Source organism: Panthera tigris, chromosome F2 (genome assembly GCF_018350195.1).
Source record: "Panthera tigris isolate Pti1 chromosome F2, P.tigris_Pti1_mat1.1, whole genome shotgun sequence".
Lineage (NCBI taxonomy): Eukaryota > Metazoa > Chordata > Mammalia > Carnivora > Felidae > Panthera > Panthera tigris.
Window position 1 is genome coordinate 51,693,544 of NC_056676.1, and position 25,105 is coordinate 51,718,648.

General features: G+C 39.0%; 1 long non-coding RNA gene across 1 annotated transcript in view; it reads left to right on the top strand.

Moving 5' to 3' along the window:
• Positions 1 to 8,301: 8,301 nt before the first annotated feature.
• LOC122234985 overlaps positions 8,302 to 25,105 on the top strand; it is a 37,291-nt gene continuing 20,487 nt past the window's right edge. Inside the window, exons 1-2 of the long non-coding RNA XR_006212998.1 lie at positions 8,302 to 8,485; positions 9,190 to 9,340. This is a non-coding gene — a long non-coding RNA (uncharacterized LOC122234985). The remainder of the gene's footprint in view (positions 8,486 to 9,189; positions 9,341 to 25,105) is intronic.

Consider the following 25,105-nt stretch of genomic DNA (forward strand, 5'->3'; position numbering starts at 1 on the left):
TATTCTTAAGAGACAGCAGACACATGAGAAGGTCTAAAAGCCAAGTAGAAGTTAACCCTTTTGTAAGGGACATTTCTTATATGGGTGTTTCTCTGTATCAAGTAAAGAAAAATAACTAAATATCTAGAAATTTTTAGCAGTGGAAAAGGCAACAACTTAAATCCATATAGTGTTATATCCTTTTTTGCTTTGCCTGATAGCCTCCCTTAAAATTGTCTTCCTTCCCCATCCATTTTTTATCTTTATTTGGTGGCTTAAGTGATTTTAGGGGAGTTACTCAGTTTTCTTGGATATCTCCCATGTATACAAGAGGCATGCATGGAATTAAAATTCTGTTTTTCTCCTGTTAACCTGTATTTTATTACAGGGTTGTCTAAGTCAGGAATCTAAGTCAGAGGTATCTACAGGGTAGAGGGAGAATTATTTTTCTTCCCCTACAGTTTGATGACCCATGATGGGACCCATTGCAATACTATAGTTGCTCCAGAGCCTGTGGATAGGATCCTGGAAGACTGGCAGAGAGTAAGCAAAGTCAGCTCTCCTGGATCTATCTCTGTATACCTGATTGAGAGGAGAAGGTAAAAAACAAACCGTGGGAGCCTGGGTGGCTCAGTTAGTTAAGCATCCGACTTCAGCTCAGGTCATGATCTCACGGGTTCATGAGTTTGAGCCCCCAGTCAGGCTCCATGCTGACAGCATGGCCCCTGCTTGGGATTCTCTCTCTTTCTGTCCTCCCCACTACTTCTGTCTCAAAAAATAAACAAAACAAACAAACAAACCGAAACCCCTTATCCTTTCTTTTCCAAATTTAGATTAACAGGAGAAAAAAATTGTGTGAATTAGTTTCTTGGGTATAGTGACTCTTGTAAAGATTTTTGTTATGAGTACTCTTGTTTTCTATTCCCTGTCAGAGATGTCATTATATGATTTTGTCTCTCTTGTTATAAGGTGAAGAACCACAGGCAAGAAGAAGTTTCCTTTTGTCTTGTTCTACATCTTAAGAGCATGACTTTGTGACTGGTGAGGAAATTCTCTCTTGTCTCACCCAGCTGAATTAGGCAGGGCATCCAAGATGCAAGGTGGCAAGCAGCATTCTCTTTGACCAAGCTAGCTCTCAGGGGAGTTTATCTTTAGGGATTCTGGTCCTTAAGAAGCCTTTGTCATCTGAACATTTGTTGTTAATGCTGCCAAAGTTCCATTCCAGTAGCACCTGCCCAGTGTCACAGATTAGCAGGGCTACGGCTGCAGGCATCTCATGGTTTTGTGAAAGAACAGAGATGTTATTTTTACTAAAACCATTCTTATGGCCTGCAACAATAGTTCTTTTCTTTCTTAGGCTAACTGCGAAGGTGAACTTTTTGGATCAGGGGGGCTGCGTCTTCTGTGCCCTCTTTTGGGATGACTTTTGCATCCATAGTCAAGTCATAAGAAGTCTTAGTAGTTTGAGTTGCTATTGAAATGAATGTACCATTGAAGATCTTTGTCAGTGGTCAGACAGTGCATCTTTTGAACTGCAGGAAATTTTTAGAGAGCTCTCATCCTAAACAATTTTTTATTGGGACCAATAGAAAGATGACATTATACAAAGTTTTTTTTTAACCTCCAATTTCATAAAATCCTACCAAATTTAGAGAAGAGATGGATCAGTGGACATTCACAACTCTACTCACAGGGAACTTGATTGGCTTATAAGGAGTGTTCTCCCTACCTTTTATACCGCAGTTATCTGACAAATCAGATTGCCACATGGGGAAAATGCCTCTCACAGAGAAAACAGATGAATTTCTCCCAGACCCTCTTACAAATGATCAGAAAATGTCTCAGTTGGAAGCCAATGTGCACAGGCTGATAGACACATTAGAAGAGGTTTTCCTTCTAAAGCAAATTGGTCTAAGGTTGAATTGTACTCCCAGGGGAAAAAAAAGGTAATCATGTATACAGACTTTATAAAGTCATATGGCATTAAACGCTGAAGCTCTAGAATGTAGGAATCTTTTGATTTCCATCTTAGTTGGAAATCTCTCTGGTATAAAGATAATGTATTTGATATCCAGGTGCTGACTCACCCATCCATTTAGGCCACAGTCCAAATGTTTGAGGAATTAGAAACTCTTTGTCTTAAAAATCTTTATAAAACCAGAAATGCAGCTCTAGAAGCAATTCAGTTTCTAGCTTGGGGGCCACAGTTGGCTCACTGGGAGGGGAAGTATATAATCTCTATTCCTCTTCCCATGGAATCATCAGGGACAAAATTATGGGTTAGGCTTTTTTGTTTAGGCACAATTGCATCTGTCCATCTGAGGAGAAGGCCATTACTGCACTCAACTTGGCTAGGAGGTCTCTACCTAACAGTGAGACTGAGCAATAGGGTAGATACAGGAATTCATGAACTACTTGGTGACTCCCCCAGTCGGGGACCACAAAATGGCCTTCCAGTTTGCACCCGTGAGGCTCCTGTGATGGTGACTTCTCAACCTGACAAAAGTGCCACCTTCTGTGTCACCACAGAGTGTTCGGTCTCAGTGTTGACCATGAAGTCTATTGTTTGGCCCCCCACCTTCATTTTGACCATGGGCTCATGGGGGCCTAGTTGGATAGAGCCCAGTCTTTCCTAATCAGAGTCCACTCCTGCCAGTCTGTTCAGGTCAGCCTCAGGTGGTTCTGGTTGGTAGCAGCTGAGTGGAGCAGAGGTTTTTGGTTTCCCTTTTTGGTGGTTAAGGCATTCATTTTTCCACTGTCCAAATTCCTTGCAGTAGGCACATTGATCCCATCCCAGTGGCACCCTTTTTTGTTCTTGCATCCCTCATGGTGTCTGGGGGGGGGGGGCCCTTCCAGAGGGGGTCAAGGCAGCAGCCAAGAGAACTGCCTTTTGTTTCATTCCTCGGTCTGTCTCCTTTTTGGCAGCTTGTTCCCAGTTTACAAAAGCCTTGTTGGCATTTCCAATAATTCGTTGGCTTTTTTTTCCAGTGAATCTTTCTAATTTTTGGAGCTTCTGTCTAATGTCACTTTGGGCCTGTACCACAAAGGCAGCATTGACCATGAGCTGATTTTTGAGGGCTTCTGGGTCGAATGGAGTGTAAACTCTGAAGGCTTCACATAATCTTTCATAGAAATCAGACAGACTCTCTTCTGGCTTTTGTAGGACCTCAGATACCTTTGCCACGTTGGTGGTCTTTTTGGCCCCTGCTTTTACCCTCTGGAGGAAGGCGAGTGGGTGTCTTTCTAATCTGGCCCTTTCCATCTCTGTGTTGGGGTCCCAGTGGGGCTCCTCCTGAGGCATAGCTTCCTATACCCAAGCCTCAACATCTAGATTCCCATCTGGTGCCTCAATGTGGAGCCATTTTCTGGCTTCAGTGACAATTTGTTGGCATTCTTTTGTGTTGAAAAGGGTAAGAAGCTGCTTACAGTCAACCCAGACAGGGCGGTGAGTCTGGATTATGGATTCTAGGAGATCTATCATTGCCTATGGCTTCTCAGAGTAGGGTGGTATGTGGTGTTTCCAGTAGAGGAGGTCAGTAGTGGAGAATGGTTGGTAGTAGAAAACTGATTCCCCCTTCTTGGAGGGTCCCATCAGGGCCTATTCCTGGGGAACCCACAATGGCATCTGTATTGCCATTGGGGCTTTGGACCTTGAGTCACAGACCTAAGGCATCTTCCTACCAGTTCAGGTGTCCCTGGCTGGGGCAGACCAGCTGCTGGTGGAGGCAAGACCAATGGGGGTGGACTGTCAGGCAGGCAAAGTTCCCATCCCTCGATTGATGGGGTGCTGGGGGCATATGGTGGCAGAAATGGAGGGATTTCTGAATTTTCTTGGAGGATGGGGGGCAGTTTTTTGTGCTGTGAAGTCTTCTTCTTGGCCCATGCCACTAAGACCCTACATTGTCCCTTACTATTAATGCAGAAGTGGACCCAAGGAGGCTTGACTTGGGCTATTTCCAGCCATTGATCAATGTACAGGGTCTCCATTAACTACTTTATAAACAGCTCAGACTGTGGGGACATCTAGGGTATCCTCAGGGGGCCAGCCTACACCAAATGTGGGCCATTCTAATTCACAGAGGGTATGTAACTTCCTGGGGGTCAATTTGACCCCATGGTCATCTGAAAATCCCTTTTTAAAATTCTTAATCATACATTCGGAAACAGTTGGTTTTGAGAAACTTCCCCCCCCCCCCGCCCCGCCCCTTTCTAGTATACTAGATACATCCCTCCCAACGTATGGTGTCACAAGACAAACATGAGGGAAGAGATCCCTTCCTCCTCCTGGCCACTCCCCTCACGGGGATTTAGAGGCCTCTTAGCATTGGCAGGTCAGTATAAACCCTTGACTCCAATCAGACCTCTACAGACCTGATTCTGCCTTGAGCTGTATGAGGTCATCACGGAGTTGCAGGTTAGGACCTACTCAGGCACCGTAGCTGAGACTATGGAGCACGTGCACTCACACACACATTCAGACAGACTGCAGACTTCCACCCAGGACTTCCCTGTCCTATTTGGCGACTCTGTCACCCCAGAGGTGATCAGGCACCCCTTCTGACTCCAGGGTGGGCCTGAAATTGGTCCTGGGTCCAATCCACTTAACCAATCCGATGTCCCATACTGGCAGAATTTTCTGATTCCCCCTGGAGTCCGTCCCAGCACAGTGAGGGCCAACTATTGCCAGGCCCAGCAAGGGTCCAGGTCCGGTTAAATCACTGGCGCCATGCCTTCCTTTCCATCCCCAGGGGCCTCGAAGCATGGCCTCTGACGATGGTGGCTCAAGGGGCCAGGGCAGCTGTCAATTTTCCTGGCCAATGTACCAAATGTTACAGCAAATACTTGGTACTGAGGAAGAGACAAGGCACATGCACTGGGGAAATCAGGGAAAGACTGTTTATTGCACACAGGTGCTGGTCCAGCAGAATCACTTCTAAAGGCTGAGGCCTGAACCTTGCCATCTGCCTCCTTTTATGGATGGGATGGCAGGTGCCCCCTCCCCTTTTTCTTTTGTCTCTCAACCCTCTATCAGTGGTGCTATCCAGGCAGTTGGTGGACACAGGAGGCAAGCAAGATTACAGAAGCCAAAAAGTGTGCAAGGTGAGTATCCAGCCTCCAACATCAGACTGGCCCCTCTTATCTTGTTTTTACTAGCCTTTCTTCTCACCCTGGATAGCAGATCTTTTAAATTATAAAGCTCTTTACCTCTATTTTTGAAAGATCCTACCAAATTTAAGGAAATCAAAAATTAAAAAGATTAATGACTATCCACGACTGCTCTTCACAGAGGAAGGAGGACCCCAAATTTCCCTGAGGCTCTCCTACAAATGATCTGTGAAAGGCCATTATTCAGGGACCAATAAAAGCCCAGTTGAGTTAAATACCCAGAAAAGCTTTTGTTATATAGACTTAAAGATATAAATCTATTTTATTCCATTTTAGTTAAAAATCTGCAATATAAGCAAATTTATTTAAAAAGATGGGCCAGTCCCTTGGTATTGAGGCTATAATCTAGTTCTTTGGGGAATTAAAAAAACTGTCTTTGTCTTACAAATCTCTACAGAGCCAGAAATGCAACTCCAGAAACAAGTCAAAACCAATGGTTCTTGTAATTCACTTTGATATACAAGTGCTTTGGATTACAAGCATGTTTCTGGAATGAATTATGCTCTCAAACCAAGGTTTTACTGTATTTGGAATTTGGGCTCCTAATGTCTTCCCTACAGCTATTAGTAAAACAAAAGTTATAAGATTTTGTTTGCATCTTGTTTCTGTATGTATGTGAAATATTTTCCCTATCTGTAGATGGTATTGCTAAAATTAGTCAAGGAGCTCTGTTTAGTTATTTTAAAGGCAAGTGCTTATAAGGATTGGGCATTCCAAAATTCAGATGGATAGAAACTAACCCAAATGTATTTTCAAATCGGTGAGATCTGAGAAAATATTTGGTATCAAAGCTAATTTAAGGTTATTGGTTTAATTAAAATAAACATAAGACTCTTATTCTACCTGTTTGCCCAAAGTTAGGAAAAGACTGACTTTGTTAATGCTTTAAGGAAATGTAAATGAGATTAAAAGGTAAAAAGTTTGTTGGCAAAGCTTGGCAATCTGAAACTTTAAATTTTGCTAAGCTAAATGTCACTTAATTCATCATCATTTATTAAATATCTAGATGATTTCCAAATAATAAAATCTTTAGTACTAAACAGATTTACTTTTGTCTTATAGAGAAATTAAATAGGAGTCTGTTAGTAAACCAGGTTTTTGCTTTATTGAAAAATCATACTATAAAAAGATACCTTTCTAGACATTATGAGATGTATTCAAAAATTCCTGAAGAATATTGGTATAACAAACAGTTCACAATTACTTATGTTAAAGAGGAAGAACATCCTCTGCCCTTGAAGGCCCTTCTAGCTAAACTTGGAATCAAATTAACATGAGACAGATGGAATCTATACAGACATGAAATTCCAAAGACAGCGAGGTAACAGGAATAAAAAGAGGGGTAGGGGGTCGGAGAAAACCACTAGCAGGAACACAAAAGGAGATGTTTTGAAAACAAGGTTGCCCTATTTTGTAGGTAAGTTTCTTAGTTAAAGGGGAATTGAAATACAGTCCCTGTATTGAAATACAGGCCCTACTTTCCGATGCAACTTTAGGCAACTGAGGCTGAGGAAGAGAGCTTTTGCTGCATCTACTTGGTTTTGATTGCTTTTAACTAAAAATAAAGTTCATGCCTAACTGGCCCACCTTGGGGTAGACTGCCCTTGGACCCTACAGTTACAATTTAATTTTCACTAAGGGTTAAGAAGTCTAATAAATAAGACTACTGGAAATAATGAGAGAAACAACTCTGTGTGCAAGTGAGAAATGGGAATACATTTTTGTTGGATAAAAACAGGCCAAAATCTGAATGTAAGATAGAAAGTTGGAGAAGGTTTATGGAAAAGGAATCTTCAGAAATGAATTTTATATACAGTCAGTACTGGCTACAATTTAATATAAAAATACATTGATGCAAAAATAAAATTGTTTTCATGAAAAAAATGGTTTTCTTGAACTACTGATTTGTTCTTAAGAAATTGTGTAAACATGTTTTTCTTTACCTTTAAAGAAAACAAGAATTCTGTGCTTTGTCAACATATTTTCCTATGTCTAAGAACTAAATTTTGCTCAAAACTATAACCTTCTGTATTTGGCTTTGGTATCCTTTATTGTCAGTTTGATTAAATGGATAATTAAATCTGGTTTCATAATGATATGATCCTATCTTATCAAATGTCAAAATCTTTTCATGTTTGACCACAGTCCGAGATACTCCTGAGAGCTCCTGGGACATTTTAAAATTTTTTGAGAAATTAAACTAAGCTTTAATTATGCTTAATTAGTTAAATTAAGTATATTAAGTATGTTAAATTATATGGAAAGGTTTGTCAAATAGGTGATACTAAATCCTCTTGTATTTTGTACATAAATTGCATTTATGTAGTTATGTTATTAAAATAAATGTTCTAGGGGCCCCTGGGTGGCTCAGTTGGTTAAGCAGCCGACTTCGGCTCAGGTCATGATCTCGAGGTCCTTGAGTTTGAGCCCCGGTCGGGCTCTGTGCTGACAGCTCAGAGCCTGGAGCCTGTTTCAGATTCTGTGTCTCCCTCTCTCTGACCCTCCCCCGTTCATGCTCTGTCTCTCTCTGTCTCAAAAATAAACGTTAAAAAAAAATTTTTAAAAAATGTTCTAAAAATAGTACAAAACTCCTAGAAGTCTGATGTCCTTGTGTTATTATCTTGAAGTGTTGTAAGTTACAGAAGTAAGCAAATATCCTTGTCAATTGCATTGTAATGAACTCTAATGAGATCTTTAACCATGGCCATTTGTAAGTCTTATCATTTACAGTTACTGTTTTACTGAGGCTATTGCAAATGTGTTAAACAAACTCTGAGAACAGGTTTCTAATAACCTTAACATCATAAAAATTGAACTGGATAAGAATTTCCAGAACTAGTGCAAATACTGTGTTCAAACAGAACAAAAATTAGTAACATGGGAGTAAAAAAACTGGAGAGGATAATTGTAATTTTTGTGACTTTTTTAAAAAGCCAGTAATATTTTAATCTGGAAAATATAGTCTTAAAAAAATTTTCTTTTCAACTAACTGAATTTCCAGAAATTTGTTCACACAGATATATTCCAATTGAAACATTTATCATTTATCCCTACCTGATTTCAGAATCCAGAATTTTGAAACTGTCAATTCTTATATTTTTATGGCAATAAATTTTCATATGTTCAATAAGAATCCTTTCTTCTTGTGACAGGAAACTACTGGAAATATTGATTATATTACCAACGCTTTGACTGGAATGGCATGCTTGGGAGAAACATGCATAGGCTCAGATATGACCGGACAGCTTTAAAGAACTAAGCTGGATTTTATGGAGCTAATAAAGCCCCTGGGAAATATCAGCCTGATACTTGCTTACAGAATCCCCAGCAGCCTTACCAGGTGAGTAAAGAAGGTACAGAAACCTAGCAATATGTGGGAGACCTCAAGAAAAAGAGGAATTCACCCATATGTATAGCTATTGCAGGTGAGGTCTGATGACAAGTATTTGGCTTTGTTTCTGGCCTTGAGAGGCTGTTAAAAAAAAAAAAAAACCCTTATATAAAGTACCAGCAAAGCAGGTTTTAAAGCTTCTATATGGTCAATTGCTATTCTTGTAGTACTTATGCAAATAATCAGGCCCAGTTTTTTTGAAACTAGATTTATTTTGCAAACAAATTAATATTGATTTGGCTGTCTTTGGTAGAAATGAGTGTGAATACAGAAAGAAAATGTTTTGATAACTTACCTGAGTAAATATTAGATTCGAATACTGTTCATTATAAACTAGACTAGATCCTGATTTCTTCTAGTTTCCTCCAATGCCTAGCTACAACTCATCAAATGAATATTTTCATTTTTTCTCTTATCTTTCTGAGTTGGATATATTTGAGAATTTAAACTTTCCTTTTTCCTGAAGCCTGCAAACTAAATATGAACAGCTTGATGTAAACGTCAGAGAAATCACAACAGCTCTTACTCTATCTAAAGATGCTTCAAGCTTGACATCTAGAAATCTTCTTGACTGGCTATTTTCAGAGCTCAGAAACTGGTTTCTAATTTGGTTCAATTACTAACCATTGTTTTTCTTTTGTTTCCATATAAAGCCCTCTTATTTAATAACTGATTACTGGAACAATAGGCCTAACTTTGAGAACATACCTGCATCATCACTTCCTGAAAGAGTTTAATTGAACTGAATATCAGGACTAAGACTGGTTCAACAAGATGAAACCATCTACCAACTCAAACTTTAAGGTATGAAACTTCACATAAGTTTCGGAAGAGGGAACTATAAGGTTTAAGGCCAGTTTGCCCCAAATGGGCCACCTGGCATGAATGGGCCACAAAATGGCATGAATGTTATTTTGAGTTAAAAGCAATCAAAACGTAGCAGATTCAGGAAAACCTTTTTATCCTCCCTTTAGCTGCCTGCCTATCCCAGGAAGAGAGATATTACTAGAGATTCCTCTTTCTCTAAAGAATTTACCTGTATGATAGGGTAACCTTTGTTTTCCAAACATCTCCTCTTGCCTTCCTATTAATGGCTATCCTCCCCTACCTCCTTCTGTAGATCAAGATCTCATATAAGCCTCATGTGCCTTACTGTGTTTAGAATTTCATGTCTGAAATTACATTTTATCTTGGCCTGTTAATCTATCCCCTGTCAATTTGGTTCTTAGTCCAGCTGGAAGGACCTTGAACAGCAGAGAAAATCTTTCCTAATATAATCTTCTAAACCATCTTCCCTCATGACTCAGACTGAGTTTACAGTCTGCTTTAACTGTTCATCTGTTTTCTTTCCCATAGAAATGTCTCTTATTAAGTAACACGATTGCTTGTACCATATTGACCTAACTTTTGGAAGCCCACCTGTTACACAGCCTCCTGAAATGAAACACAACTGTTTAATTGAACTTACCTATTCTCAGGGTGATTGGGTGGCTCAGTCAGTTAAGCATCCAGCTTCAGCTCAGGTCGTGAGCTCACAGTTTGTGGGTTCTGGGCTCCTGTTGACAGCTCAGAGCCTGGAGCTTGCTTTGGATTCTGTGTCTCCCTCTTTCTCTGCACTTCTCCTGCTCATGCTTACACACACTCTCTCTCTTTCTCTCAAAAGTAGATAAAAGTTAAAAAAAATTTTTGAACTTACCTATTCTTAAGATTAAAAGACTGTTTCAGTGAGCTACAGAGCAATCTCTGTGAAAGTTACTGGGCAAATTTCAATGACAGGACAAAAGCAGAACAGAGTGTCCTGCCCCAAAATAAACCTCTTTGGCATAAAGATTATTTTGAGCTAGTTACTTTTTAAATTTTTTAAGGTTTATTTATTTTTTGATAGAGACAGAGCGTGAGTGGGGGAGGGGCAGAGAGAGAGGGAGACACAGAATCTGAAGCAGGCTCTGAGCTGTCAGCACAGAGCCTGACATGGGGCTCAAACTCATGGACAGTGAGATCATGACCTGAGCTGAAGTCAGACGCCTAACCAACTGAGCCACCCAGGTGCCCCTGAGCTAGTTATTTTTAAGACAATAGCAGATGCAGGAGGAAACAAGTAGAAGTAATCGTTTTGTAAGGGTCATTGACATTTATAATGAAAATCTCCATTGATAAGGGTGTCTCCCTTTCTGGACCAGGAAGAGAAGGATGACTAAATCTCTAGAAACTCCTATCAACCATACCCTTGTTTATTCTGCTGTGACTGATAACCTCCCTAACCTCTTTTGTCTTTACCTAGAGGTGGTTTTTAGGTGGTAGTTTGAGTCATTCCAAGGAGTTACTCAGGTTTCCTTGGTATCTCCCATATATACAGGAGGGGTAGTCATGTTATTAAACTCTGTTTTCTCTTGTTAGTCTGTACTTTACTATAGGGGGTGGTATGGCCCAGCAACGAACCCAGAAGGGTAGAGCGAAAATTACTTTTCCTCCCCTACATAATGGACACTCAGACAGTATTACTCTTTCTTTCTGTCTTATGGAATCTTAGAGCTAATGTAATTAAATGTATGATTTCCAAAAATGTATCTTGATTTTATTGATATTCATTCACCTTTAGGGAAGATCTATCAGCCTTATCTCTGTGTTAAGTTGAAAGTTAATTAAAAAAAATAGTGCAAAGTATAACTCCTACCTATACAAATTAAGTTACTTTCAAGATATGGGAAGTTAGGTCTGATTGTATTTAAAAATGTGAACAATGTTTATGTAACTTTAGTTAGGCAACATCTGGAACTGATCTTCTGAACTTTGATTACCAGAATCAGCCTGATGAATCCCAGATGTTTAAACATGGCTGTGTTTCTTAGACTCACTGGATTATGAGAGTGAATACATGGAAGGAAGGGAAACATTTACAAGAACTAGGTGTCAAAGTGGCCAAAGGGGTATTTGGGTGTTGGCTTAGTTACAGGGGTAGGGGTTGTTACTTCTATATGAACATCCCCCTTTAAAGTTTAATACATGTTATTTTTTAAAAATGTCCAATGTCTGATAACCTCTATAGTATGTATTAATAACTTTCCTATTTGTTCCTGCAAAAGTATATTTTTGTGCATCTACTATAAAGTTTTGTGGTTAGAAAAACAAATAATAAACATTCTCTGCCTATGAGTCACTCAGTTTAGTAAAGGAAATGGGTATGTGAACAGTAATTATAACTGATGTGTTAAAGGACTGAGCACAGAAAGTAACCAACAATGTCAGGGAAGGTAAGACAGTTTCAAAGAGAAGGAGACTTGGGACTCAGGATTTCTGTACATTATTTCTACAAGCTGTATTTAGCTGTGCTAATATAACTTCTACATAATTATATGTCCATTAGATTATGGGACCATTCATCCTGTCATAAAAATTATATTTAAAACAGCAATTTTTGAAATCATAAAACCAAAGTATTTTTGACAATGCAATCCAGGAACATAATGGTAAAACATGATTAGCAATCATATGGACTTCACATCATTTGGTAAAGGTTCTAGAAAAACAAATGTTTTAGCCTCTCTTTTCCACAAATTGTGCTTTTACATGAAGGAATGCCTTTTTCTTGCTCTCATGCTTACCCAATGTTGTGGACAGGAAAGTAAAATCAAGTGTTCTGAGTTCAAAATTGTTTTAGGAGCCTTAGGGGGAAATGTGTAACTCTTTTGTGACCTAGTTTAGTTTTCATAAAATCTCCATTTTTCCTCCCAAGTAAATATCAAAACTGAGTGAACAGAAAAATAGGAGAGGAACCCAAAAGCGCTATGGACAGCAATTTTGAAAACAAAACAAAAACCCAAAACTAAAATGCGTTTGTATTAGCACAGTTTCAGAGGTAAAAGAGAGGGATTAAGTATAAAATAATAATGTGATGACAAGAATAGAAAGACTAATTCTTATGCAAAAGTTTTCAATGAAAACTAATGGCACATCAGTCTCAAATGTACTTCAACTCCTTCCTTTTGCCAGCCTTGACTAGCAATTTCACAATTTTATATTATATTCAAGGTCTCAATACCTACTTCTCTATCACACATCAAATCTGAACTGCCCATTTAGTCTTGTAAATTGTTTCCTCTAAATTAACAAATCTACCTATGTCCACCTGCAGAGAACCCATAACAACAGACCCAGGCTTTTCTTTCTTTTTGGACAGTTTCCTGAGCCTTTTACTCTTTACCCAGAAAATTCTTATTGTGAAAAATTGACCTGACTAGATCCATTTCTAAAATAGAGCCAGAGTGGTCATTACAGAAAAAACTGCTTTACACATCCTTTGTTTAAATTGGGCCAAAACCTTTGGACTAGACAAACTGGCAGATGTTAGAGAAGTCAGTGGGAGAGTGGACGTTCTGATCACAAGACTAATCTTGTGGACCTCCTGAAGATGAAACCAGTAGCTAAAACCAGCACTCAATCAACAGATAACCCAAAGTAGTTAACATGTTAATAACCCACCAAAAAAATATTTCTGTACTTCAAATAATGGAAATGCTCCTTCCTTTCCCTCATAAAAAACCCTGGCTTTCACCCAATAAGTTGGACACTATTTGAGTTTCTCACTGAATCTGTGCTCCTCTTTAATCCCAGAATAAACACTCACTTGCCTCTCATTGTGGCTTTTTATTTTCAGGTTGACACTAATCTTTCAGTTCCTTAGAAAGGATTCCCTCATTCACTCTAGGGTTGGTAAAATCTGATAAAGTTTTGGGGGTGATGGTGGGTGGTCTGGAGCTGATGGCCAATAAAGAATTCTTGAGGATGTCTCTGGTGTGAAAAGGTGCTTTTATTAAAGCACAGGGACAGGACCTGTGGGCAGAAAGAGCTGCGCTGGGGTCATAATATATACTGTCAGGTTGGGAGGTAGTCAGGGATAGAGTAATTCTCTAAGGTATTTTGGGAAGCAAGGTTTCCATGACCTTGAGGAGCTAGCTGTTGCTAGGGAAATGCCATTTATTACCATGGGACCCTTCAGATATATATGAGGGGGCCATAAGCCTGGAGTGTGATTGCCAGCATATATCTTGGGGGAACTGAGATAAAAGAAATTTCCAAAGAAATTGTTATGTGTTAAAATAGACTTACAAGATTCTCAAGATTGGGATAATGTTAAGCTGAGATTCTTTTGCTCCTTGCAAAGTGTCATCATCGAGGCAGCTGAGCTCCAAAAGAGAGGTCACTGCCTGTTTCAAGGACTTATCAAGGGGTTATAGACAGTAAGGGAATTTAATTTTTCATTTGCCTTTGTTTCCCATATTGCCATGGCAAGCGCTTAAGCCCCTTTCCTTTGTTCTTTGGTAGCCATGAGTGTCTGAGGAATATCACACATACTCCACCTGGTGGTGGTGGGGGGGGGTGCTGCTAGCCTGTACTTTGCTCTCAGCTTGCCCCACACTCCATCAAAATCCACTTGCTACTTATGTCTGTATTACCCCATCTCGTGGTCCCCATCACACCTGAAATGCACACTCAGCACCTTTCTCACCTGACTAGAAGTTCCAGGAGAACTTCTTTTAGATCTGTATTCCTCATTTTATCTCCAGCTCATTGTACTCACATAGTAGATACTTGTTGAAAGGAATACATTCAATATCTTTATCACCGGAATAGCCTATGCCCTTATAATACATTGATCTATTTGGAAGGTACATCTTACACATTGGTGCCTTCAACATACTGTTCTCTCTGTCTGGACTAACTTCTCAAAAATGATTACTTCTTCACCTTCAGGTCTCAGCTGCAACCCTACATCTTCATGGAGAACTTCCCTCATCTATCTAAAGGAGAGAGTTATTTTCTATTTATTTTGTTTTCTTTATGGTGTTCCTCACAATTTATCATTATATATTGTCATTTTTAAACCTATTCATTTGCTAACTTCAGGGCAGGTTTGGGTCATCCTGTGCCTAGCTGGGTGTTTCATACACAGGCAGATTCTAATTTTTCTTTAGTAAATAAATAGAAGTTGCATATGTGAATGGTGAACATTTCTCTAAATATATTGCATATTTCTTAGGCACAGAGCTGTGGCTTTTCTAGTTATTCTAGAATATAGAATATTCTATTATATTCTAGTTATTCTAGTATGCTGTTATTCTAGTATATAGAATGCTTTATATATATTAATTTTTTAAATTACTGTTAAAATGTTTTAAAATCATCGAAAAGAAAATTTGCAATGTATTAGTCTGTCATTTACATTCAAGTCTAAGGGAGATGAATTGCATGTATAAGACAGGAAAAGATCAATTACCAAAACACAACTATGTAACTTCTATTTAGTAAAAATTAATAGCTGCTGTACAAGGTGCTATTGCCCTCTCTGAACAAGACAAGCCATCGACTCAAGGGTATTGTAATTGGGGTAGCCATCATTTTATCCTATGATGGAGTTGAACTTCTGTTTTCACCTATTAGGAGTAGCAGCAAATTCAGAATAATCCCCTTTCCAGAGGTCCCCTAGGCCAAACACTCAGGGCCAGACTCCCAGTGCTGCCCTTGGGAATATGTGCCTCAGATTTTCAATTCCGATGTGCAGAGCCTGAGGTCTTCAGTGATGTGAAAGCTTGTCCTCTCCTGAAGCTCCTCACCAGGGACTTGTGAAGCCAGGGGCAAAGCTGTGTCATCTGTTAGAGCACTTCCAGGTGCATTGGGAAAATGCCTCTATAAAACCTTCTTTTACTCTACTGGCACAGTTATTTCCCAGGCCACAGGGGAGTGTAGGGAAAGATCTATCATTTTCTTTCTATCCTTCTAGGTTCCTGGCTGAGGAACTTTTTATAATAGAAGACTAACAGGAGAAAAAAATAAGTTTAATAACACGTATACCTTCTGTATATATGGGAGATACCCAGAAAAACCAAGTTAAACTACCTGAAATGGCCCAAACCACCACCTTAAATACTATCTCCAGTTAAAGACAAAAGAAAGATGTTTTGGAGGGGAGGCTAGTTATGGGAGATTACCAGGGAGAGTGTAGTAATAAGGGTCGGATTTGTTATGCAGATTTAAGTTGTTACCCTTCTCGAAGGAGAAGAGTTTCTGAAGATTTAGAGTGACCTTCTCTTCCAGATACCAAGAGGGAAACACCTTTACAAATGGAGATTTCCTTCATAAATGTAAATATCCCTTACAAAAGGGCAATTTACACTTTGTTTTCAGAGATTCTACTGATGCTCAAAATAATCTTTATGCCACAGAGGCATATTTTGGGGCTGACGTATCCCTGCCCCCTTCCACAGTTCCCAAGAGTGGGGCAGGATTGGAATGAGCATCTGCTGACTCCTAGGCTCAGATTCCACTTTCCCAATCCTGGGGCTCCTCTTAGTTTAAACTAAGAAATAGCTTTGTTCTGTTTCTTCTCCCAGGAAAATGGGGCCTCCCAGTTATACCAGTATTTGTCAAGTAAAGCAACTTTTACTGATTCTAAGTATATTTCTCTGCTGAGGATAGAAATGAGTTGGAGTTTGGAATGTACCCCATCTCAGCCACACACCCAGCCTCTTCTGAAAGAGGTGGGCCTTATTTTTTTTTCTATTCTTTCCCCTACCCTTTAAAACATCTTTCTTCCTGAGGCAGAAAGGGGAAATTTCCCCAGTTTAATCTATGTTAGGACAATCTCAACATGTTAGGAAAATGAGATGTTTTGTAACAAATGAATTACTAAGGTAATAAATGATATGTGCAGAAGGGTACCAGAATATGCCACCCACAAATATGCCTCTTTGGCATATGGATTATTTTGAGCTAAAGGCCACTGAAAACCAGCAGAAGCAGGAGAAGCTCTAAAAACACAGCCTAAGTTTTCCTTTGATTAAAGAAATTTTCATTTGCAGAGATGTTCCTTTTTTAACCACACTTTCTCTGCTCATCTTCCCTGAACTTTCTTCCTTGCCCAAAAGCCCCAAATCCGTTTACATTTGTTTAACTTAAAATAAACCCAAATTGGTGTATATTTGTGACGCTAATATTAGTAAACTTCTGCTTGTTTTCTCTTGTTAACCAACCGATCTTTGGCTAGTCTAATTCCCCAAACTGGACAATCTATGATGGATAGAGGAATTTTTTTTCCTCCCCTTTAGTAATTGGGGTAGGGAAATGACATTTGGTTGCAGGAAAAAGTATGATTATGGAGAAAATAACCCTGGAATTGAGAGCAGGACAAAACTTGAGCCTGTAGAAATGTGACAGAGAACACAAAGTGAATGTCATAATCCAGGAAAGATAAAGCTGGTAAAAAGCATGGGACATGACAGGAAGAAAGGACTGGAAAGTTAGTGGTGGAGACAGATCATAGACATCCTTGATTAACAAACTAAGGAGCCTCAAATTCCGTTGGGAAAAATAATTTTAAGGAGGCCTGTGGTATATATGTAAAAATGATGGGTTTGTTAGCATTGTTGGAAACTTAAAACGATGACATTTTGGGATGATTATGGGGCGGTCCAGAGCCAACAGCTGAGAAAGAATTCTAGAAGACATCTTTGGTGCAAAAAAAGTGGTCTTATTAAAGTATGGGGACAGAACCCATGGGCAGGAAGAGCTGCACTGGGGTCATGACTGGTTATATACCTTCAGGTTGAGAAGGGATTAGGGATAGAGTAAATCCCTAAGGTATTTTGGAAGCAAGGTTTCCAGGACCTTGAGGGGGCTAGCTGTTACTGGGGAAACACCATTTATTAGCCTTTAGTAAAACCTCAATCATGGGGCCCTTCAGATGTATATCAGGGGGCCATAAGCTTGGAGTATGATTGCCAACCTATATCTTGGGGAGTTTAGATAAAGGAACTTTCTAAAGAAATTTTGGTGGGGTGTCAGGATAATGTTAAGCCAAGATTCCCTTTTGCCCCTAGCAAAGTGTCATCATCGAGGCAGCTGAACTCCTAAAGAGAGGTCACTCTAAAGTTTTCAAGGATTTGTCAATGGGCTGTAGGCAGTAAGGGAATTTAATTTTTCATTTGCCTTAGTTTGCCACATTTCCATGGCAAGCACTTAAACCCCTTTCCTTTGTTCTTGGGTAGCCAGGAGTGTCCGAGGAATATCACACATATTCCACCTGGTGGTGGTGGGGAGGGTGCTGTTAGCCTGTATTTTGCCCTTAGCTTACCCCTCATCAAAAATATTCTAGGATAGGAATTAATGACAACCTGATTGATTGACTGATTGACTTAAAGACAATCTTAAGCTCCATGTTCAGCACAGAGCCCAATGTGGGGCTTTATCCCACTACCCTGGGATCATGACCTGAGCCCAAATCATGAGTCGGACACTCAACTGATTGAGCCACTGGCTGCCCCAATGAGAACCTAATTTAAAGTAGAAGTAGTGGGAAAGGAAATAAGAAAAATGCAATGAATTACAGAGTTAGAGTGACTGGTAGTGTTGAATCTGAGATGAGAGCAGGGTCAGAGTGGAGGAGATTGTATAGCACTTCCTTGCTGTCTCTGTGAGATTGCTGATCTGTAGAGTGCCAGCAACCAGTCACTTAATACCATCATGGTTCAATAGCAGTGCCTTATTCCCAAACTCCTGTTCAAAAATCTGCATGGAGCAGCATTCTAAATTAAGCTGGACCTCAAAGTTGTATCCATATCATCTGTGTGTCTGAGCACATGGCTTCCCCAGGTAGCATCATTCTTCTAAGCTAAGCCTTGGTCTGCCTGACCAAAGAAACTTTTTTTTTTTTTCTAAATAATTTTTTTAAGTTTATTTATTTTGAGAGAGACAGAGAGAACACATGGGGCAGAGAAAGGAGAGAGAGAATCCCAAGCAGGCTCTGCAGGGTCAGGGCAGAGCCCAATGTGGGGCTTCAACCCATCAAACTGTGAGATCATGACCTGAGCCCAAATCAAGAGTTGGATGCTTAAACGACTGTGCCACCCAGGTGCCCATGACCAAGGAAACTCTTAAAGAAAAATGGCACCAGATGAAGATTGAACTTTATGGAACAAAGTCATTCCTACAAGTATAATTAAATCCATTTATAAAGAGTGTATAATAATAATTATGCATATACTATGCTATTTCAACAGTTTTTAAAGTGATGTAAATTTAAATTAAGTAGACGACTAGATCTCCTATATACAAACAAGTTCAATTTCCATGAGCAAACAATGCTTTGTTTCTCTGACCAACAATTTAACAGATTTAACAGAATGAACCAGTTTCTTTTTTGCTGTTCTGGCTGTAGGAATCCATGTGCATAGGCTGTGGACACAATGTACATGTGCCATGCTGGCACAAATAAACACAGTATGGTTGCTACTCCTCATGGAGTTTATATTAGGTATTTTAGTCAGTATTGTCCGTATTCAGAACTTTAAAAGGAACACAAAAATTCTGTGAAGCTCTTTTACAACTGAATTTCAATAAAAAATACAACTTTTTAATGATTCGTATGGACAATCCAACATGGTGTAAGCCTTTATATAAGGGACATCTTAAAATTTTGTGTCTTTTCTCCCACCTCCTTGCATTTTAATAACAAGTATGTTGTTACTTTCTCCCAATGCTACTTCAAATAATCAATCTGAGCTGTAGAAAATGCTGGAGAGTTTCACCTCAAAAGAAAATTTTTGGCAGGTTTTGAGTAAAAACAGAATTATAATAGAAACCACGATGCATACCTCTACCGCTGAGAGCAGACCTCATGTTTTTACAGTCACCCAGCGCTAATGCAGCAGGAGGGCCTTACCCTGGATTCTTTGTGGCTCCAGACTACTTTATTTCCTTTCTTCTCACCATAGGAGAATGTTTCCTTTTTCCCTGCATCTCAGGGCCTATGAGACAACATTAGCCCTTCTGGCTGTATATCTTTCTATTTATCTTTTCTCTTTCTTCTGTTTGGTCTCTTATTTTCTTATTTCTGCTTCTGTGTGAACAAGACTGGATTCACTTTTCCCTTGAAAGCTGAGGGAATAATAGTTCCTAACCACTTTGAATACCTGTTATGTGCCAGATATCACAGGTGCTTTTCATCCTTTATTTATACTTCTAATAAAACAATCCTGTGAGCAAAGTGTTGATATCCACATTTTGTGGCTGTGGAAACTGAAGCTCAAAGACTAAAGAAAATGGTAAAGGTCAAGCAGTCAGTTAGTAGCCAAGTTGATGGAAGACCTGAGGACTGTTGCCTTCCAAAGGCTGCTCTCTCTTTACTATGTTAGGAGTCTATCCACCTGGCATGAGTTAACTTCCCAGGCGTAACTTCTAGTGAGGACTATGGGACTTTTGTCTTTATGTAAAGATGAAGTTTCTTCTTTAATTTTGCTACCATGTCCAGACACTATACCTACAACTGAGAACCCACCAGACTGTGTGTATTCTTGTCTGACTTCAAAGGTTCTGCTCTTTGCAACTTGTCATACTTCCTATCAGCATGATTGATCAGTTATCACCCATTCACCAACTGCTGGAAGCCAGAGTAAAGTTTGAATTTCAATGGCCAAATATTTTTGAAGTGCTTTCACACTTATAATTGGAAATTTTTGATTTACCTTAAGTACACCTCAGGAAAAACAGCTAAGAAAATAACAGCTAAGACAGTATCTATCAATCAGAATACAATTATAAGAAGCAAAACTCTAGTGTTTTGAAGCAGAGAAGGATTCAAAACAAAGAAGTAGTTCCTAGGAAGGGACTCTTGGATTGAGCCTCAGACCAGCAACAAGGAACCCACCATCAAAGAAGCTGCTTCCTCTGCCACAATCAAGGGGTACGAATCACAAGGCCACCACAGCAGCTAGCAATTACTGCTGGGTATCCCTATGTTAGCGAGTGGGCACTGGAGCACCATTTCAAAAAGACTCAACATCTCCAGCTATGACTGTCCCCAGAAAAGGGCAATACATTGGCTTTTACTCCACTTCCATCTTGTGGACTTTGCCTAAATCGATCTCATTGATAAACTGTATCTAAAACCCTAGTCACAAGGGAATTTGAAATATAATTTTTAGGTTTCTAGTTGTTTGGCAGAAACTGCTTTTTAGAAAGCACATGGAAAAGAGGACCAGTAAGCCAATTCTTCATATTCGACAGAGGCGTATTTGTAAGGTTTGTTTTCTATTACAGTGCGATAGAGATACCTATAATAACATAAGCTCAAAACACACCACGTGAGCAACTCAATTGCTTTGATGATTAGTGTCCTGCTTTACTGGATGTGTACAAGTATTTATGTTTCATTGAGGATATTATTTGACAAAGGTTTTCCTTTCTCAAATGCATAAATGACCTGTTAACTGGAGGGAATCTGTCTTAAACACTCTGACTCCAGGTAGAGGAATTCAAAGTGTAGAATATAAGCTCTACAACTGTTATAGTACAGAGAGACTGGAAGACAATGGAAGAATATCTCCTTGGAACATGCTTGGCCTGTGTTATATTTCAGAATAAATTAAAAAAAAAAACAGTATTGCTTGGAATCTAAAACCAATTCAAAGCAAGCTAATTAATTGTTGAGAAGGCATTGGATAGTGGGATCACTAAACAACAGAAACCTAAGGTTCATTATTTGTCTAAAGAGAAAAAGTTTCTAGAGATTTCAAAAATAGTTATGGTAATGACACAATTCAAGTTGACAATAGAATGAAGATTAAGGTATAAACTTTTCATATCTTTTAATGATGCTTGAAACTAAGTATCCCCCTTAACCAATTTATTGCTAGAAATAGTTATAGAAATAAAAAGGGACATTTTATACATGAGAATTCTTTCTTTGAATTACGAAGTAGACTATAAACTAGTCATTGCAAACCACTTTATCAAACACACTTATGTTTAAAATGTAGTGAAAGAGACAAATCATCAATCTTCTTTGGGAAAAAAAGTTAATCTTTAAGAAGTCTACATATATTACCAACTTTTAAAATCTGTATAATGTAAAATTCTATTTTGGTTCCTTTAAATGCATCTTTATCTTCTTTGTCTACTGTTTCTGACAGGGGTGGTGGGAAAGGTTCCTAAGGCTATTTTGTTCCATTTTTCCAAAGCACTTGTAAAAAGATTTTCATTTTTGAGTTGCTATTAAATAACTACAAATGTTTTAATTTCTTATCTACTTGGCTAATTGATTTAAGAATTTGAGTCCTGGTATCAGCTTTAGCAACATTTTCTAGGTAGCTCTTTTGAGGCAGGGAAACAAAAGCAAAGATTGACAATTGGGACTACAACAAAATAAAAACCTTGTGCACAGCAAAGGAAACAATCAATAAAACTAAAAGGTTACCTACTCAATGGGAGAAGATATTTGCAAATGACATATTCAATAAATGGTAGGCATCCAAAATATATAAAGAACTTATACAACTCAACACCAAAAAAAAAAAAAAAACCAACCCCAAAACCCACCATCTATTTCTCCAAAGAAGACATAAAGATGACCTACAGACATATGTAAAATGCTCATCATCGCTCATCAGGGAAATCCGAATCAAAACCACAATGAGATATTATTTCACAGCTGTCAGGATGGCTAAAATCAAACACAAGAAGCAACAATACTGGTGAAGATGTGGAGAAAAAGGAACCCTCATGTACTGCTGGTGGGAATGCAAACTGGTATAGCCACTGTGAAGGTTCCTCAAAAAATTAAAAATAGAATTACCATATGATCCACTAATTCTACTACTGAAGAATAGTCAATTACCCAAAGAATGTGAAAACAGTAATTTGAAAAGATATATACACTCCTGTGTTTCTTATAGTAGTATTTATAACCACCAATTTATGGAAGCCAAGTGTCCACTGATCCACTAATAGACAAGTGGACAGAGAAGATGTGAGATAGATTATGTATATATTCATGTATGTATGTATATGCATACATGAATGAAATCTTGCCATTTGCAACAACATGGATGGATGGATCTAGAGAGTATAATGCTAAGTGAAGTAAGTCAGAAAAGGCAGATACCATATGATTTCACTCATATGTGGAATTTAAGAAGCAAGACGAGACAAACCAAAAAATGGACTCTTAACTATAGAGAACAAACTGATGGTTACCAGGGGAGGGTAGGCAGGTGGATGGGTGAAGGGGATTAAAAGTACACTTATAATGAGCACCGAGTAATGTACAGAATTTTTAAATTACTATATTGTACACCTGAAACTAACACAATACTGTATGTTAACTAAACTGGAATTAAAAAAAGAAGAATGTGAGTCCTGGGAATAGGAGGACCCGGAACTCACCTGTGGACATGCCAAATTTAGAGGTACATAGAGAAGAATTTCCTCTAGGGAAAAACAATAACAAAATCTGGCTGGCAACTCCTATAAATTGAGGAAATGAGACCAAAACCCACATCAAAGTGGGTAAGAGAGGCCGAGACACAATCTTGCCATAAACTCTAGCCCCTCCCCCTCCACGCAGGAATGCACAATAGGGAGGGGATGCAAAACCCTGAGCTTCTTCCTGAGGTATAAAGGGTTTGAATCCCACATCAAATAACCCAACTTTAAAGATTTACACCTGAGAAATGAGCCCCTAAAACATCTAGCTTTGAAAGCCAATAGGGCTCAGGTCCAAGGGGAGCATGGCTATACTTACAGGGCTCCTGTGCACAGACTCACCTGAACCAAGGTCCAGCACAGGGATAGGTGACTGAAAAGGGCCCAGATATTCTGTACCAGAGGCTTATTTGACTATCTTAAACCATTAGCCTGAGGGGTAGGCATCTAATTTAACACACATCTAGGTGCTTACTGAAATACTCTGCACAGATTGACTTCAGGTCATTGATAGCTACTGGAAAGCAACTTGTACACTTGTCTGGCACCTTGATTTTAGCATCTGCCATCGAAGGGACACCTCTGTATCACCTAGCTCTGGTGACCAATGGGGCTTACACTCATAGGTCCCACAGGACTGTAACCAATGGAAAAAGAGTTCTTAACTACATACCACCTGTAGGGCAAAGCGGAGAGGCAAGAGAGTGAGGGCTCTAATGTTTCTGTGAAAGATGCCTATTAGCTTATCATCATAGTTGTGGCCTGAAGAACAGCCTTCTAGTTAAACATACATCTAGGGATAATTACTGTCCTCTTCAGAGACTGAGGAAGATGGCAGGCACCCTATTTGGATTCCCCCTCTGCCTAGTCCAGGTCACCGGTATCTCTGAAAAAGGAGTTTATGTATAAATCTGGTACTCAAGCTTTGTGTCTGCTTCCCAGAGGACACATTCCTTGAAATCCTGGCTGCTTATGTTTATGGGTTTAATAGGACAGCAGCAATGTAGGAAACAGGTCTTAACTGGCTATTACCCCAAAGCTTAGAACAGAAGGAATAGACAGAAATGCCAATATCCCAGTCTTTTCCTGAAAGAGGTATATTTTTATATTTTCAATACTGCTGCCTAAGGGTCTGGCTTGTAATCAACCTGAATCTAGGTGCTGACTGTGATCCTCTCCTTTGGATATGTAGAGGTCTTGGTACACCCTCAACCACTAGGAACCACTAAAAATGGCTAATAAAAGATGCTGCTTACACAATCAAAAATGTTTGAAAGATGAAGAGCTAGGGCAGAGTTAAATAATAAGGTTCATCTCTTACAGGAGACCATTCCTTGGAGACTATGAGAGTTAGCTGTTTATCTAATGCATAGAAAACAACACAGAGAATTAAGGAAAATGAAGAAATAGAGGAATAGGTTTCAAATGGGGCAAAAAATAAAACCTCAGTCAAAGTTCTCAATAAAATGTAGGTAAGTGATTTACCTGGTAAAGAATTCACCACAGTGATCATAAAGATGATCACTGACCTTAGGAGAAGACTGAATGAACAAAGTAAAAATTTCAACCAAGAGAAAATATAAGAAAGTACCAAATGTAAGTCACAAAGCTGGACAATACAATGACTCAAAGATACAATAAAGCAGATAAGATAATGCAGAAACAAGGATCAGTGAACTCAAAGATAAGGATGTGGCACTCACCCTATTAGAGCAACAAAAATGTTTTTAATGTTTTTTTTTTTTTTCTGGAAAGAGGGGGAAGGAACAGAGAGAGAGGGAGAGAGAGAATCTGCACTAACAGCGCAGAGTTGGACGTGGGGCTAGAACTCATGAACCATGAGATCATGACCTGAGCTGAAACCAAGAGTTGGTCACTTAACCAACTGAGTGACCCAGGCTCCCTTGGGCCCTTAGATTTTTAAAAAACATGAAAAAGAGTAAAGATTTACTTAAGGGACTTATGGGACAGTATAGGTGGGCCAAATTTGCACTATGTAAGGGACGCTTATGTATAATTTATATAATATTAATAATTTATGAAGCTAGCATGAAGGTTAAAAGACAAAAGTACACAAGATATGTTTAATCACAATAATTTGTTAACGTGCACACAAGCTAAAATGACTGAAATTGTGACATCAAAAACATAAAACATGAGGGAAGGGACTAAATATGTAGAACTTTAGAATGCATTTAAAGTTGTTATCTTAAAATAGATTGGTATAGATGTAAGTTATATTTTATGCAAACCTCAGTTTTTTTATATAGCCACATTGCAAAAACCTAAAGTAGACACACAAAAGATAAAAGAATC